Raw genomic sequence first — 13,872 nt, forward strand, 5'->3', positions numbered from 1 at the left:
CGACTCTACACCGATTCTTGTTGGCCACGATCCGGCTACGCTTGTTTTGAGCATGTTCAAAATAAACGTGGCGAGAGCGTAGAGCTCTCCGATCATGAAGACTCTACAGCGATAATACTGCGCTTATGAAGACTCCACTACGTTTTTCCTGCGATTTGTCTCGATCGGCCACGTTTTCGCCAACGCTTTGATCGTAGTAGAAGCGGCGTCTATGTGTGAACGGGGGTAAGTAACAATAAGAAATAATGATATATTTTAGAACAACTTTATAAATGCAGATGCGACAATCTTTAAAGATTCTTTTAAACCAATATCATTGAAACGTATGCTTAAACCGATATAAATGACTGATGCTTTTAATACCAAGTCTTAAAGGACACTATAAACAATTTTTAGAGAAGCGCTCAATATGGACTGCTTGGACTTTGTTAATGTCGTTGATTGTGTCACAACGTGAATTTTATATTCATTTGTACGTATTAAGGTAGTTTTTCTTTGAATGTTAAGAGGTAGACTTTAAATGCTGTTTTTTTTTTTTATAAAACTACATCAGTATGACACTTAACTATAATAACCGAGTCAGCCTGTTAATTAAGAACATAGGAAAACTTTAGAAATGTAAACGTCAATGAACTGCCGATATTTGACAGTGTATGTTGCTGTTAATATATTCAACAAGTCAAAAAATCAATAACCCCTTTAACATGCGTAATAATATATATCTATACATAATATGTTTCGTCCTTGCGCAAGTTAGCCCTGATTATGGTAAGATAAAATTAGAAGGAGTAAACCACTGTACTGCAATGTAAGTGTGGCTTCGGAATTAACGCCGATGATAAAGTGCATACTTAAGAATTGAAAAGCATTTTTCTGCATTTCATCGGTGTATGAACTGTCGGGAAAATTACGCCTAATTTTTATAAACGCCCACGGCGTTTATGCATAAATTAGGTGTTTTTTTCCGACAGTTCATATACCGATGAAACGCAAAAACAAAAGCTATTCAATCCTTATAATTACAAAACAAAATGATCTTAAAGCTGAAATGCTATCGTGGTAAAGGTCATAAAAGTCCTTTTTAATCTAGTGTATGAATCTATTTTCAATTTCGGTTTCATCTCCGTCAAATGTGGATATCATCGAAGTTTGCGCAAAAAAAAATAACGTCATTTCGCTATTGACCGATAAAAAACAACGCCATTAAGTTTCGCGCAAAACATAACGTCATTTTGGCAACTTGTTTTTGACCAGAAAATAGCGCCATGAATATTCATGTTTAAATTTGCATACGAAGTGGGTTCATCGAAAAATGAAAAACTGGTCACGTGAACAAATTATCCAATCAGAATGCATCATTCAGAAAAAAGTGACAGAGGTTGTAATTATAATGTTATAAGGACCATGAATTTAGTTTTAAATAGAGAGGAATATGTGTTAGAAAAGTATACTAACGATGTTAACCTAAGTAAAAAAGAAAGGAAAACAAAAAGAATATAGCAAAACGATGGAAAAACTATTTATTCGAATTAACGGTGACCTAATAGCGTTGTTCAACAGTAAATGTAATAAAAAGCAATTAAACACCTTTACGCGTTAGTTTTGACATATTCGCCATTATGTGCGACAGAATTGCGATGAAACCAACATGTAACCGATTTGTAATTAATTCAAATTGAATCCATTTTATTTGAACGCATTATGACTGCAGCCTGTCGAAAAGTGTCCGGAAATGGCCCCGCGCCGACGGTACCATTTACTATTGTCTTGGAGGTATGAGTCCAAACTAGTACAAACTAATCAGTATTAATACAATAACACACAATTTTCTTCTGGTAAATGCACTTATATTTGAAAAGCGATTGTGTGATTATGTTGGCAGTTAATGTTTTTTGAATTTTTACGTTCCATGTTCTTATCGATTTTTATTCGATCCCGCGCGAGATTCTACGAACTTTTAATAATCATTCGATAACACTGTATTTTGAGTTTCCTTTTAGGATGGAGAATTCAATTAGCTTATTATCCTTTTCAAAATATTTTGATTTTATCTCATTAGACTAATTTACAAAACATCATGAAACTATGAATGAGCCATCCCTATTGAGTTGACATGCCTATATTTTAAGGTTAATTCGCTTGAATATGTTTAAAGGATTTATTGACCTTGGAATAATATCATACATTTTTGTAATATATTTTATGTTTCCGTGCTAGATCACAAGAATTTATAAGTCGTATTTCATGATACCTCATGCTTATTATTCATTATCTCAACAGTGTGAAACGATACATAATGCATGATTGTTCGCTTTATTGAGTTCACATGGATTATCCTCCTTGAAAAACATTGTTTTTATAGTTTATTGCCGCCGACATCCTTCCTTTGGCCAAGTGCATATAAACAAAAGGGAAATGGCCAATGAAGGGAATTATACAATATACAATCATAAACTATAGCATATTTAAGGATTAACATATATGAAAATCAATACACGTTTGCATAATAACAATATGTAAGACTATTTCATATAATCATGTGTTACAGCAGCTGGACGATTTACCTCCTCAAATCTAAGTGTGAACGCTTCTACCAAACAGTATGCAATAGTTTTGAGCTTTAGAACATGTGTACAATACATAATTGATCTGTATTTACATATGGTAGGTCAAAATGGCCTGGTATTTGATGCAATATGCAATTTGTTATATAATAGACAACATAGTAAAAATGTGATATTCTGATCCATATACATTTCGGTAATAAAAAGTACACTTCCCCCCTTGTTAAGTATTTCCGTGGCCATGATATGATTATTAATTATCAAGTCTTACAATTGCGCTTGAGTAAGAAGGAACTAAATATCGTTATTCGATGAAACTTATGCCGTATTCTTACAGCATGCACATTCGCTTTATGTCAGACCATTTTGCAACATGTAGTATTCGTATAGGGTAGAAATGCCAATATTGTCATGGAATTCCGCATCAGTAATTTTTGAGCGAATTATTGTATTTGAATTGTATTTTTTTCTGCTTGAGATCTCACACTCACGATCCATTTTTAAAACCATCTGTGCAGGGTAAGCTGGACATATATGTTATATATTTCAGCTCAAATGTTACGTTAATGTCACTGTTTCGGTATTTTAGTTTAAAAAAAAGTTTTTTAAATTTCTTATTTTCTTGTTTTTTATTGTAACACTAATATTCTTGTTTTATTCACATAGTATTTGTTTCAGCAATTTCTTGAGTTTTTCATTGCAAATTAAAACAATTAAATGTTCATCAAGTTTTCTTACTCCAACCTACATTAAAATACAGTTGTTGAATACAACAAGCAGCGTTATTGTAAATTATGTTTATTCAATGGTAGCCTGTAATTATCAAAAATACTACTACAGTTTGCTATAAGGTGTCTTCAAACTTAGACTTGTAAAGTATCGTCTTAGCATTATTCAAAGTATATAAACACTCACAATCAATATTTCGTAAACTACTTCGAACCATAAATTTAACACGTAAAAGTGCAATGTTCTTTATAGCAATAGCCAACATTTTATCGCTAGATGTGGTCTGGTAACATAGATTTGAAGCGATACAAATTGCTCATTTTATCTTCTGTGTCACAATATATTCCATGTAAATTCCCGGCTTAAATATCCGAACATTTACGAGCGAACGCGAGATTTGCCGGTCGGCTTCGGAAGCACGACGTAGATATTATGCATACGTAGTTCTTCGGACGCTGACCGAAGCTAGTCTAAAATTTGCTTAACAATGTTCGGATATGAGCCTCCGTCATATGGACCCGGTTGTTTAAATGAGGAACTATTTAATACATTAAGGATAATATTTGTTAATGCATAAATTTCCCATGCCTTGATGGTTTAATACCATTAATTTTATTGAACATATTTGTTTTCGGTAATACAGTGTAATGTAGGTGTTAAATTGATTTTCCGTATTCAGCTTAAGTAATCGAGAAATTTGTGATCTTTGAGGATTAATCAGAATATTTTTTTTAATCATTATTTTTAGTATTAAGTTGACGATTGATGGTTAATATTATGCTGAGGTTTAAAACACAAATATTTAGAATCTTATATATATAAATATGAAATTCTATTTAATGGTTATTCATTACCGTTAATGATAGCTACTTTTATATACATGTCCATATATTATACACTTTAACATATTTATGTAAGAATTGTTTTTCCAGCCTTTCATTATCATTTTAATGCACGCTAAAAATCTTCTTTTCCAAAGATATCCTGCTAAATATCTCAATGAAAAGAATAACCTTGTAATTGGTATAAATCTGTAACTTCTATATAAATACTAATTGAGGAAGGTAAATCTTCTCAGCCATTAAAAAATCTCAAAATAATGTTAAAAACATATTGAGTATTTATAAAATCTAATTAGTTATGAAAGCGCAGAGACACCGGGGAAATATATTCTCTTTTACAAAGAAGGTTTTTACCGCAGTGACATAGTCGTTTTTTGTATTTTGAATGTACCTAAATTGTAAACTCACTTCTCGTATTTTACGTTAAACTGATATTGATATGTGTTGAAATTTCTCGTTAGGAGTACTTGTTGAAAGATAATTAAATTGACTATGTTCCAACTGTCTGACACAGATGAGCAAAATACCACTAATGGCGAAGACTGATACTCAAAATAAGATGCATGTATGAATCATCATAATTTGAAATTGGTTAAATTACACAGCGCTAATGGTTGCCGAAACCAATGAATAATATGAAATGCGTGTGCTGTTTTCATAACATTTTGATACAACATGTAGATCACTTATATAAAGTATAAAATTACAAAAATATTTGAAAGTGCAAATGGCTAGTTGTATACACGCTCGCCCTGTTCGAGCCCCGCAGTGAACAAATCTTATCTATTCAATAATTGATCTTATTATACTTGGGTTTTACAGTTCCATGGTTTAAATGGTGCAATTTAAGTCATTTACTGATACACTTTAAAGATATTGAAATATGTTGTTCTTTTAAACAAAAAAGAAGACCCATAATTCGATCTCAATATAAAACGACATTATGATCACCACCGCATCCTTATTGACGTCATTACTGCCGTTGCTGTTGAGCCACACGTGCGAAGTGGAGTAGAAAACTGTTCATTTAGGGTGAAACGTGCTGTTTACATTTTTTTTAAAGTGCGGGACAATTGCGACACGAATGATGCATTTCGAGTTAACCTTCTGTTTAAACGATAACTTTAATATATTTTAGTGTTTTTTATGCGAAATAACCGACCTACGGATTATATTTTTAGATTATTATTCACCATGACCAAACAGTTTGTTGCTCAAAAAATTTCATTTTCGTGGGTGAAATGTAAATGTCAAAATACAAGTTCCAGGATTAATTTTACATTATTTGCAGTACATAATAATGACTACATTTTATTATGTTTCGTTACCAGACAAAGTGAAGCGTACGGCTTACATGCATCTCGTGTAAAGATACACTGATCAATTATATTTTAAATTTTGAGAATTATTGCTTCTGTAACTTTGTTATGGCTCAGTTAATGATAAGTATGCTTTCTGTTACTCATTCAACGACCAGATTATGAGTTATGCTAAATTCAGTGCGCCCCACATTGTGAGGTTAAGATTGCCAATCAAGGTCTATTGTATTATGCCTTGATCAATGTGATAACATATTTGGTTATACTTTTCTCCCATGATAACCATCTGATGTCATGTTTAATTCTGAGGTCGTGATTGTTTTGTATGGTTATGTATGCTGTATCTCTTTCTCCGTGTCATGAGAGCATAACTATCATCATGCGTAACGCCTTTTTCATTCCTGTAAATCATGTTAATGTCCTTTAAACAAAAGGTTGTTCACAAAAACTATATAATAGTGTGAGTCAATACTCATGATTAAATATTACAACGACTCGTGTCTTTTGAGTAAATTGTGTTCTACATCGGCGAATGATGCTGACATTATCATAGTGTTGTATTTGGTGCAGTTGTATTTATAGGACAGATAGACACACTGCATTTTTTTACTCCAACTAATACGATAGTTACTATAAAACTGTTCTGTGCCGGTGAAACGCCAGGCAAGCATTTGAAGTTAAACAAGTAAATGCCAAAATATGATACATAAAACTATTGATTAATTTATTGAATGTAATCTCACCTTGTGATAATCTTCGACTAATGTGTGATGCTCTGTAACCTCCTGTCACGCGGGGTATTTCTAATAACTTGTACTCGTAACAAGCAAGTAACAATATACTTTATTCCCTGAATACAATCAATATTCATATAGCTTAAGCCTTGTTTATAGGAAGTCAGTAGAAGAAGATGACGTCCTGAAAATATACAACACAACATACATTTATTAAAACATGTGTGGTTCCCCTCAAGAGTATATGACAATACGCATACACACAAGAATCAAAGCACTATAATTAATATTAAAACAAGTTAAAACAATAAATCATCTAGCACATATATAAATTCCTACACATACTGCATCATACAATGATACAAACATACAACATGCACAAATACATACAAATGACTAACTAAACACAGTTTACTCACTGACTATGTGCTATTCACGACCTTCTGTTTCTATATATGGCTGATGGGGTCAGTTCTGCTAGCTGAAATATTAGTTATTGCAAAGTGAAAGTGATAATTCATAACAACGTATTTTTACCGATAGCCCGATAGTTTGAGTAAAGAAATAAAAGAATAGAAGAAAGAATCGGGGATGATAAACATAAATACAAAAGCAATAATACCTCTTAATGTTATCACTTATTTATCATTTACTGATTCCAAATGAAATTTATAAAACTAACTGGATTTCTGTTTCTTTCTCCAAATACGTTCTATGAAAAATTGACAAGCGAATGACTTCCGCTTGGGACAAACCAAAACATAATTAACCGCAACCTTTATGTACAGGTTACACTATACTAAGTTTTACGCCTAGTTACAGCTCTAACTATGCAACAACGAACAGATGAGATTAAAATTGTATACATTCTTTTGAAAATTTTACTATCATGAGTATAAACAATTTCATTCTGCTTTGTGTATGGTTATTTAAGGTTGATTTCCCAAGCGAGAATTACGCAAAGCTGTACATTGTTCACCATTTTAATACACACTGGCAATATACCACTTTAGTTCTTGATTGACAAATTGCAACCTGTGAAATTGAACACACTTCACAAATCAGTTCTAGATGAGTATTCACATTGTACAAGTAATTCGGCCAATTTAACGGAATACAAATCAAAGGATAAAGATATGTTTCACTACTCTGTTATCATTCAAATTTCATCAGTAGTCCCCCATGTATAACTGGTGTGAATCACTTATCCACATGTTGTTACCATCTGAATCATAGTGCACAGGTCAAAATATCCAGACCATATTTAACATGCAGATTGAAAATTATAAGAGTAAGACTCTTCAAATCAAGTCAGTAAAAATTTCAAGAACATGGTATTACAATGATTAAGAGATATTTAGGATATAAAATGGTGATTTAGGTACAATTAATATGCACTGTTCACATAAAATTGTACACAGCTGTTACTTTATATTCTGCATATCATTATAAACTGCAATTGAGTATAGAAGAATTAAATAAAATGCTCAAACATGTATCAGCTGTTGAGACCGAGCCTCGAGGTGGCCCTTATAAGTACATTTACACCTGCCTGTTCAACAACATCTAGTCTGTAAGATGCGACAATATATCTTCGGAAATTTATTAAATTTGTATTCAGTATTTTTTTTATTTAAACCTATAGGTAAAAACGGTCAGCATTAAATTATATCCGTATCGGAATTGTATTGTACGTTTATTACCTAATTTTTATGTTGAAAGTTTATATTTAATCAAGATTTTGCAAAGTTGTGTAAGTAATATAAAGTGATTATATAAAAATAGGAGAACTCTTATTCAAAAAATAATATTTTACTGGGATTAGTCATCGTCTCCTGAACTAATTACTGAAGATAGTTCACTCTTAACGAAATATACTGATATTTGTCAAAAGATTTGATGATGCTTTCAAGCACTTGGGGCAGTTGTTTTCAAGTGGTTTTATTCTTTAATCTAAGTCGCATGATGCATCACCGGATGTCTTAATCAATTAACACAGCGCACAATGTGAACGTGTGTAGAGTATATAATTAGAGAACCCTTACAATACTATTTTCGCCTTAACGAGGTTAGAAACAAATGTTTTGTTTTTTTTGAGTGGAGCCCTGCTTCAAATTTAAATATGTGTCATCAACTACCAATGGAAAAATCCTATAAAGAAACTACATTTACAGTATGATTTTAGAATGTAATAACCTTCCGTTTTTGTGAGGATCACACCAGCTACATTTCAACCAGCAATGATTTTATGTCGTGTTGATTTTCATATAAACTTCTGTGTTGTCATTATTGACATTATCACTTTTTTAAGTCGATCATCTTGTGAATAATGTACAGGTGTTCGAACGCTTTTAATCTTAATCTGAATATCAAACTTATCCAGCAAAAAGTATACAAATGCCTCTTTCCTACGCCCTTTGCAGGTCGTTATGGAGTGAACACTGACACATATAAAATTCAGATAGTAAGAAAGTTTCGAATACTATCTTACCTACATAAAATTAGTTATGGCCTTGCCGTTGATATATTCTTTCATCATTTTTTTTAAACCTTTCAGCTACATTAGACGCTGTCTAACATATCGACTTTCAACCCCAATTCAACGATAGCAAAATTGAAGTCAAAATCAGAATGACACAGGAATGAAGAACACTACACTAACTTTGAACTTTAAAACAATCTATAATGTTTGGTCAATAAAAATGTTATTTGCTTTTAAGGAAAAGGTTTGCATACTATTCTTATCAATTGTCTATAATTTTCATTTTTATACGAACATGTTATTATTACAACTAGTGTTAGATGCCGGATCTAAAGACACTCTAAAAAGTAAGCTATTATAGAGTACTGTTAGTACTGTTTACACTAGCTACTATAAATGATGACTATTTTACATGATATATGATTTTTTGGCATCGAGAAATACTATTTTCCTTAGCACTTATATTTTATGGTGCCTTAAGTTATCACATATATGTAATAACAATAAGATCTTTTAAATCAGAGCGAATGTATTTAATATCAACCACCTACGCGCCAAGTAAATACACTTATTGTACCCGTAATGTTTATATACGGTAAATTTTTAGTACTTAATTCTTTAGATAGTTCGGTTACCTTAACCAAAAAGACTAATCAAACAAACATAGTTTCCAACATCGAGTGCTGTGTCATTTTCCATAAGAAATGTACAAACTACAATAAATTTAGTTACACACAAAACTGAATGTTCCATTACCAGCCAATTCAAAACCTTCATCAACAACATATGCCAGGACTGCAACACATCGCTTGTTAGCTGAGTTTATTGAAATGCAATTTTACCTCTAATATTCTAAACGACATTTTACATTTTCGAAAATAATTTGTTTAATGTTCCAATAGCTAGCCGGTCGTTACATCACGAACCTCAAAGCTTTTTGTTCCAAACATGACTAACCATTCATACGTGTTTGCGTCATTACGAGCCATAGTGCAAATTACCTGTTTGAATTAATGACTGTTTCTTTAAACGAGATACGCATACTTCTTTTGAATAATGAATATGAAACATTACACACAAGATCTTATAAGCCATAACATGTATTAAACTGGTCAACTTAACCATGTATCATTAGTGACTATGAACATATATGTATATGGTTGATGCTTTCATAATTTATACAATACGTTAAATTTATTTGACCACGAACCTTGTTTATTTTGCAATTAGATGTTAGATGCGTTGACAAAAATAACTGCTTAACGGACGCAGGGGTGGTTACAGTGTTCGAAAAATTCAAGACGCAGGCGATGTGGCATTTTTTAAAGATGTTGTATGTCGGGACAGAGATTAGTGTAACATAACCCATGCGTTTAGAGGAGAAGTAATACCAGCTGGTTATTATTCTTATTTGCTTGTAGGCGATTGTTTCATTTCGTCTACAAGCTTCTATACCTCATTTAAAAGTGCTCTTATTTTTTGCGCATGTTTTTAGTTGTTGCTTATGTTTCAATCTAATATTAATCGATTACATACTCATGTGAATTTATATCATTTAAAAAAAACGGAACTTCATGTTTTGTTAATAATTAATTTCAAATCGAAAATTGAGCAGACGCATGTTCAACTTTTTAATTTTGTCACATAACATCAATCATTTTGCGCTACAACAACTATTACCCTAGTCTCTCTTTTTGCATCAGATGTATTACATAAAATTTAATACACTAATGAACGCATTGAAAAACATTAAACAATCTAAGATACATTTATCAAACGGCGAATACTCCAAATTATTAATTAGATAACTAAATAATATTATGATGCAAAGCCGCGCACTAATTGAAACAAATGAGAATGTCTATGTATTGAACAACATGTAATTTTATTTTGATTCATTGCTATTAATTTTGAAAGGAAAAGAAACGAAAGCATATCAGAGTCTATTAAATGACTGATCAACGTCTACGGACCAAATGTAAATGGTAAAAAACGCTTGCTAATTTTGAGAACAATCTTTCATAATTAGAAGTTAGGCAAACAAATTTCCGTTCCTGTTTCATTCCTCTTTGAACCATTTATTATTTTAATTTGCGAAATTTTATAACAAAACAGATCAAACATTGAGAAAGACAACAAGTACTGGTTCTAAGCCCAGGAAACGGACTCGAGAGCGTTTCAATAAGCCTGAGTCTTTCGATGCAATTGAGCTAAAATAAATAGGTTTGAACTAAACATTGAGAAGATTTGAGTCTTCTTTGTGGCAGATTAATTTTAAACCTCCAATTAACAACTGTTTACATCGTTCAACAATTAAGCAATATTTACGCTAACCAAATTAAATTATTGTTCTTTGCAAACTATCCTATTACCTGGCGATATCTTTTTTCTTTCTCTATCTTCTGCAGTTATCCAATTTAGCAAGTCTCAGAAGAAATATCAGCCTGACGATATAAATTAGAACCAGCCAGCGCATTAGGAGATGAATCCGTTCGAGGTAAAGATAGCGATCGTTCTTTGGAAAATGTCTGGGCTCAGTGCGAGGTTTGGGGTTCATTCAAATCGCTTTGCAATTATCTTTTCAATGCGGTGAGCCAAGTTATGTTCACGTATGTGTGTTGATTATATGTGTTTGCGTCTCGTCAACTAAATTTATTGTACTGCTTTGTTTGGTAATCGGGTCCTTGTCATATTTAAAGGACCGTATTGCATATAAAAATTTATTTCGTGATGAAGCAGCAAACAGTTCACCGTGTGTATAGTCAATGATAATAACACGAACACTGAGTCTGATAAAAAGGCAAAACTGGTTCTCTAGAGATCGAACTTTAAATGGATTCTGAAACAACATGTTAAATATGTCTATAAACATCTTTCAAAGCATAGTTTTACGGGCTGTATAAGGTTTTGTTATATGTGCTGTATATTAAGCATATGTTAAAATACTCTGTAAAAAATGAAACACCACCGATATAATATATTAAGTAAAAATAAGAGGAAAAATAAAATACGTCCTGAGTTTGAAGCTTTTAAAATGAATATGCTTAGGACCTCATTAAAATTTTATAGGTAAACCATTCGTTAATGGACAGGTATCAGAAACCTGATTATTAAACAAACGGGATCAAACTTCATCCGTATCAAGCGAACTGATAACGTTTCGACCCAGCTTCACCTTAACAATTAGTTCGCCCACAGTCGCTTAATAGCTATCAGCAACAATAAATATGGCAGTAAGTAACACCGATTTACGCTGCCAGACGTAGCTCGTATACCTTTGTTCAGCTTTTTAAGTTCATGCACGAGAATCAAGCGAACTCTCTTGCAAACATTTTACCAATCGAACTTAATCACGACGATCTCCCACATCCTAGCTCATGCAATACGTGCACATTTGACCACGCAAAACTTGTCCAACACCAACATATGTGATGCCAATTAACTTGCTGCGAATAAACTCGTAAATGATAAACATAACTTTTACTCGTGTACGAGGCATCGCATATTTACTGTTTCGCAGATAAAATCTTCTGTCGGTGTCGCATCACTTCACTTCTTAAAGTTTTGCTGGTTCTGTACATAGTCTATAGGCTATATGTGACTCCGCATTTATCGATGACATGTATTCACAGTTTATAGCTTATAAGCAAACAATAAGTTCTATGCTTTAGAGTCTAAACATGGAGATAATAAGCTATAAAACAAAGCCTTAAGTCTAAACGAATTATCAATACCTTGCCATATAGACGAAACAAATCATATCAAATATACCAATATGTTAAGAACATATACATAAAGCAATAATGTAACGGAATTTTCAAACGGAGTTTGAAGAACACAAAGATATGGCTTAGTATTGAGAAAACGTTACACAATTTGTGTTAAATATACACATTTCTTATTCACAACACGCTATCAGTTAACATAACATTTTATTCACATCTTTTACACCGCACTATTAAGAGATGTAAATACAGCTATAAATATAACCATCTCTGTTCTAAAATACATTTACTTTAAAATCTGATATCACATCATGCATATGCTTTACATGTCAATGTTAAAATCTTTCAATATATTTGTTCTAATACAAGAACATGTTATATAAAATCTGACATCACTGCATATGTTTTACTCTTGTTGACTCTGCTAGCGCATAAACACATCGAACCACATAAGGTTACTCGTTTAAAAACAACATAACAAATGTATTAACATTGGCAACTCCTGGTTTACCCATACTATTACAATCAGATTTTCTCTTGTGAAATGGTTTATTATTCGCACTTAAAACAACTAATTGTAAATGATTTCAAAAAGAATTATTAACAGTATATCTAACTGATAAAAAAGTATATTATTGGTTCACCGTATCAAAGAAATATAGCGTTTGGCGTCTTACGTATAACAACTGTTTGATGACATGTATGTTTAATAATTTTTAATTTGTTTGGCGGCTTACGTCTAACAACTATTTGAAAAAATAAAATGTTGTGTACACAGTAGTCATAATTATACGGACAAAAGCTCGCCGCCAGCGATGATCGTTGACTGCTTATACGTATCAGTTTCGGTCACAACTGTATACACACTTATGCTACTCGACATATCATAGCAATCACCATCTATTTTGTCCATAGCATGGCATTGAATTTAAAGCATCATACACACTTCGAAAAAAACAATATTCCATGTATGTACATACCCCAAACCAAATATTACAACGGACAGCATGTTTTGTGACGATGTACTGAACAATTTCGCGTTATTGTTTTCATTCAATAAAAACACGCCTTTACCGCCATGTTAGTATGATTCCTGTTTCTGTTTCCTTGAAGCTGTCGGGAAAAGGCTTCAAATCCTTAATAAACTGGTTTACAAAAAGTCGTGAATACTTTTTTACAACACGTTTGTTAAGAAAAAATCTGTATGCAATTAAGCGAACAAGATTAAGTCCAAATTTATTTGCTTCAATGAATGGCATATCTTATATTTTTAATCATCCCCATAAATCAATAAATAAATATGTGCACAATTAAAAAAAAAAAACCATTAACACCCTCATTGGTTTTGAGCAACCACTTTCACGGGGAGGTACAAGCTGCGAAATTCAGTCCCACCTTAAACCATTATTTGTTTATTCTTTAAATTGTGTCGCAATGGGTACGTTTTATGTATAGGTCTGCAACAGATTTAGAGAGT

At 32.3% G+C, this 13,872-nt stretch overlaps 1 protein-coding gene across 1 annotated transcript in view; it reads left to right on the forward strand.

The window, feature by feature from the left end:
* Positions 1-13,872, forward strand: part of LOC127836866 (angiopoietin-2-like) — a 456,318-nt gene that overhangs the window by 377,834 nt on the left and 64,612 nt on the right. The window lies entirely within an intron of this gene.

This window comes from Dreissena polymorpha, chromosome 7, assembly GCF_020536995.1.
Source record: "Dreissena polymorpha isolate Duluth1 chromosome 7, UMN_Dpol_1.0, whole genome shotgun sequence".
NCBI lineage: Eukaryota > Metazoa > Mollusca > Bivalvia > Myida > Dreissenidae > Dreissena > Dreissena polymorpha.